Source organism: Megascapheus bottae, chromosome 1 (assembly GCF_031878675.1).
Source record: "Megascapheus bottae isolate mThoBot1 chromosome 1, mThoBot2.hap1, whole genome shotgun sequence".
Taxonomy (NCBI): domain Eukaryota; kingdom Metazoa; phylum Chordata; class Mammalia; order Rodentia; family Geomyidae; genus Megascapheus; species Megascapheus bottae.
The window spans coordinates 5,248,732-5,254,338 of record NC_143509.1 but is presented as its reverse complement, the minus strand read 5'-3'; the positions used below and the strand labels follow the sequence as shown (position 1 = coordinate 5,254,338).

The 5,607-nt window shown below is 40.9% G+C and overlaps 1 pseudogene; it reads left to right on the top strand.

The window, feature by feature from the left end:
* The first annotated feature begins 1,431 nt into the window (after window positions 1–1,431).
* On the top strand, window positions 1,432–2,200 carry LOC150068113 (olfactory receptor 7E178-like; annotated as a pseudogene).
* The last annotated feature ends 3,407 nt before the right edge of the window (window positions 2,201–5,607 follow it).

Here is a 5,607-nt window from a genome sequence, read left to right as displayed (position 1 = left end):
TTTGAACACAGCTCAAGGCCACATGAGCCACAGAACCACTTCCACCTTTTTCTGTGTATGTGGTACCGAGGAATACAATCAGATTTTTGTGAATGCTAGACAAACAGTCCATCAACAGGCCAAACTCCTGGACATCATTAGCCATATTTTAGAGGCTGTCATCTGGGCATAGAACTTGGAAGCTATGCTGTCCAGAGGACACGGCTAAAATCTATTATACTGGACATTCTTTCCCCCCATCCATGTTAGTGAGTGCATTGAGATTTGTAAGCTTTGGATCAATTTTCTAATTGGGCATCTGTCTCATTTCTCTCAGAGTTCCAGGAAGAGAATATCTTATTTAGGGTATTATTGACTGACAACAAAACAGAGCCACAAGCGTCACAGTTAGAAACCGGTATAGGAAATGCAATAATCAGATAGATGATTGAAAAGGAAGAAACCCAGTAACTAAATGTCAATCACCATTGCCTACATGCCAGGAATCCTTTGATACACTGTCAGCAAATTCCTCAATTCCTGAAATTACTTTAGGAAGAATCAGATATCATATCGGGGATCTTGATTTATTTCTATGTAGGAGACTGAAGACTTCATGTTTTTTTAAGTATAATTCAGTCCCAGGCCTGGTGTCTCATACCTGGAATCCTAGCTACTTAACTGGCTGAGTTCTATAGATAGAGGTTCAAAGCCAGCATGGGCAGCACAGACCTGTGAGCGCTCATCTCCAATTAGCTACCAGGAAGCCAAAAGTGGAGTTTCTTACTGAAGTTTTTGAGCTTTCCTTTGGGCAGGAAAGCCTCAAGACCTGTACCCAGGCCCAGAGTAAAAATCCTAGGATGCGCATGGACACACACACACACACACACACACACACACACACACACACACACACAGGACAGGGGGAAAAGGCAGACAGACAGACAGACAGACAGACAGACAGACAGACAGACAGACAGACAGACAGAATTAGAAAACAAAGCAATGATGCAGAATCTCCTTGGAGACTGCAGGCACATTGGATCAAAATGAAGTTCACAGATTTAAAAAAAATATCACTGCTGTCAACTACCCTGCAATGCAGAATAATCTGCATATTCTCTGATCAGAAAACACTGCATATAATGTTCTAACATAGTTGAGTATCTACAATGAATACAAAAATGGTAATAAATGAGACAAAAAATCTAGGATGACTGTATTTGTCACAACTGAAAAGTGTGGGAAAGAATGTCGATATCAACTATGCGTATTTGAGTTCAAAATGATTGTGGAATTCTGACTTCTTCATTATGTATTGCTCTCTTTTTATATCAAAGGTCTCCAATTAATGCAGAGTTGTGCAATCTAACACACATCTCCGAATTTTTTCTCCGGGGACTCTCAGATGACCCTGAGCTACAACCCATGCTCTTTGGGCCCTTCCTGTCCATGTACCTGATCACTGTGCTCAGAAATCTGCTCATCATCCTGGCCATCACATCTGACCCTCACCTCTACACCCCCATGTACTTCTTCCTCTCCATCCTGTCCTTGGCTGACATTGTCTTCATCTACACCACCGTCCCCAAGATGCTGGTGGACATTCAGACTCACGGCAGAGCCATCTCCTATGCGGGCTGCCTCACCCAGATATCTATTTTTGTCACTTTTGGTTGTATGGATCTTTTCCTTCTCACTGTGATGGCCTATGACCGCTTTGTGGCCATCTGTCACCCCCTGAATTACCCTCTCATCAGGAACCCTCGTCAATGTGTCTCCTTGGTTCTGCTGTCATTTCTCACCAGCATCTTGGATGGACAGATGCACCTGTGGATGGCTTTACATGTGACTGATTTCAAGGAAGTGGAAATCCCAAGTTTCTTCTGTGATACTTCTCAAGTCCTGGATCTTTCCTGTAAGCACACACTCACAAATGCTATCTTCAAATATGTTGTTGCTACAATATATGGATTCCTACAATCTTTGGAATCTTTTATCTTATTATAAAATTATTTCTTCAGTGCTGAGAATTCCATCAACAGGAGGGAAGTACAAAGCCTTCTCCACCTGTGGTTCTCACCTGTCAGTGCTGTGTTTATTCTTTGGGACAGGATTGGGGGTTTACTTTGCATTGGCCATGTCACATTCTCTCAGGAGCATCACTGTGTCCTCAGCAATGTACACAGCGGTCACTCCTCTCCTGAATCCCTTCATCTAGAGCCTGAGGAACAAGAACCTCAAAAGTGCCCTGAGGAGGTTATTCAAACCAAGAGCTGTTTTGCAGAAGCAACAAAGTTGACGTAGAATCAGATAAATTCTGTCTGTTTGCCTCTAGTTTCATTAGTACAATCCATTACTAGAAAAGAATCTAGAAGGATAGATTCTAAATGGAAGAATGTACCTTTTTAATGTTTAAATTGTTAGTTTGTAAAGAATGATGAATGTCTGCAGATGGTGGGCCTAACAAAGAATGTTGCAGTGATTGAGTGGCAAGTTTGTAATATGTAAAATTTACCTCAATAAAATTGGACAGAAACATGCCTTTTTGTTTTCCTTTTTTAAGCAGTCTTTGAAGTAATAACTTTTTAATTGGTAGTCAGATATCCTGCTTCCTGCCCTTTAGCTTTGAGTTATTTTTGATTCATAAGTTAGTCCCCTAATTGTTTCCTGTAATGCATTTTGTTATTTTAAAGGTGATATGTAGATGGGCTACCATTATCTAATTCAAGTAAAGAGTGCATTTCATTCTGGACAGTGTAATTCCTCCCTTCCCTTTCTTCCATATCTTTCAAAGAAAACTGAAAATCTTGTTTCCTAGTAAAATTATGTGAGAATAGACAAACCTAATCCACTGGCACCTACATTTGGTTCTAGGCTGCTTGATTTTCTGGGTACATGAACTCTATGATATAGGCGTCTCCTAATGCTTCAGTGAGCTGGAGGAAGCAATGAAAGAGCAGTCCATTACCTAATCTACAGGGATGTGAGTGGTGCCTTGGAAAGACATTGGAGTGTTCATCTCAAATTCACTTGTAGAAAAACCAAGAGTAAGGGACATCGCCTTGGACTTGGCCTTCCAAGACTCAACCAGCCATCGCTAGCCCACACTTTATCCCATCCTTCATCTGTCAGCTGCATTCTTACCGTGCACTTATCACTGTCAAGACAGGGACACTCAGGGACATCAACTTGTGGATCTGAAATGCAGTGAACAGTCCCCATCTTTGAAAGGAAGGTTCTCTCATGGATATACCTAACATCCAGTGTTGGTTAATGCACAAACACAAAGGACTAGCTGGCCTTGCTGGATCAGTCCAGGCCAAGCTGAGCAATCACCCAAAGTGTGGAGCATCTAACGGGACTGGCTGAGACCACTGCATCCCATGTCAACTACTTTTTACATACTTGCTTGACTTTTCAACTCAAGAGGTTCCTGCAAGAAACATTTCTGTATGCAATTTTCACTGCAAAGTCTTTCCATGGATTTCAATGGCAGTTTCCTATGAAGTAGTCTTTACATACTTGTATATGTATGGTACATTGTGGTACTAATACTTTGGAACATTTTGGAGAAAACTTATATCCCCTTAACTCCATTAATGTCCCAAGAGTACCACGAAATATAGATAAGCAAGTCCATAATACACTCAATATTTCCCTATGTCAAAACCTGCTGTACTTGGACAATTGAACTAGCAGATCCAATGTCTACCATCAGAATTACCAGTGATGATGTTTAAGACAAGTGACAATTGTAGTGCTTTGCCTACATTGCCTTAGTTTTTATTCTTTCTGTCTGTTAATAATTTGTATATATGTGTGAAATAATATTGTTCTTAGGACATCATTATCTCATTGTGACATCACAGAACTAGTGCAAAATCATAATTTGTGACGTCACATTGATGGAATGACATCACTGACCTACCATATCATCCTAACCATTGTGACATCACATGGATATTTTTACATCAGAGAAGCTTTGACCTCATGTCCTGATTTTAGCCTAAGAAAGTTTCAGGCATGACAGGCATTGTGACAGTGAAAAAGATAATCATGACCTCACATCAAAATTTTGGCATCATTGTGACATTGTGATGTCACTGTCACATTGTGACATCATAAACCTACTGTGACACCACAGTGCTTGTGGCAATAAATTAATTAAAACTGAATTAAAAGCATTGGCGCCTCACACGTGGAGATTAAAGAAACCCCTGCATTATTCATAGTCTCATGCTCACAATTCACACATATGCCCAGATACTATTTGTATAGGTTTCTAGTTATGAATATGGAGAGGTAGGACTTTTCTGATCATAATATCTGAGATATTCTAAGTATAAATATATGCACAATTACAATTTCATGGATTGACATAAAAAATAATGGTAATACCAGTGGGTTTTTCTCACCAATACCAGGGCTTAAATTCAGGATCTCCTGTTTCTATCTTGTTTGCTTAGCTTGTTTGCTCATTTGAACTACATCTCCAGCCTGCCTTTTTGCTGAATAATTAAAATGGGTTTCAAACTTTTTTTTCTAGCCAGACTAACTTAATGACATTTACAAGACAGATAGAAAATCCTGAAAATAGAAGAGGAAAATGCAAGTGACACAAGAAGCAAGTAAAAGTACAACTATATCACTGACATATATTCAAAAGAAGTGGCTTGGCTTGGCTCTGATATTAAGCTTCCCCAAATCCTGGACTTCTGATAAGCCATGCACAAGGAAGCAAGTTATGATTTTATGAGGCCCAAACCACTGCTTTGTATGCATTGGGCTTATACGATACATTAGGCCACAGGCGAGGTTATCTAGGCCGATCTCAGAAGGCATACTACTGGTCTGTTCCTGACAGGCTTATTTCCATAACACAGGAAGATGGCATACTGTGTTGGGAAGGTATATTCTGTAACAATGTAAACGTAAAAGTGTCTGGAACTTTATTATTTAGTGTTTTGAGGGTCATGAGGTTTGAACTTAGCCTGGGCACTGTCTCTGAGCTCTTAGGCTTAAGGCTACCACCCTACCCCTGAGCCTGGGTTCTGTCCCTGGGCACTTCAGCTCAAGTCTACCACCCTACTCTTGATCCAAGGCCCCCTTCCATTTTCTAGAGGTTAATTGGAGATAAGAGTCTTAGGTCCTTTTGTGCCCCAGCTGGCTTTTAACCTTGATCCTCAAATCTCAGCCTCCCTACGAGTTAGGATAAGAGTCTGAAGTTTGAGTGCTTCTCCAGTATATCCTTAGTTGATAGTTTTCTTCTTGATGAAAAATGACCTTGAGTGCACATGACTTCTTCTACTCTTTCAGATCGTGACAAGGCAATATTGACCCCCAACCTCCCTGCCCACTGAGGGTGGATGGAATCTCCAGGCTCAAATCTAGGGTTCCTGTGAGGGCAGCCAGTGTCCAGCTTTAGGAGGCAAAAACCACAGGCACGAGGTACTCAGATGTGAGCCCATCAGAACTGCAGTCATTCAAAATGAAGGTGGGTGCAGACCAGGCCTATTAGCTAAAGTAAGGAGCCCTGAAGTTACAACACAGACCTCAAAAGTACCCAGTCTCTCAGAATATATGCTTGCACCTGAAGAAGAACAAATTAGAAAAGTTCCACACAAG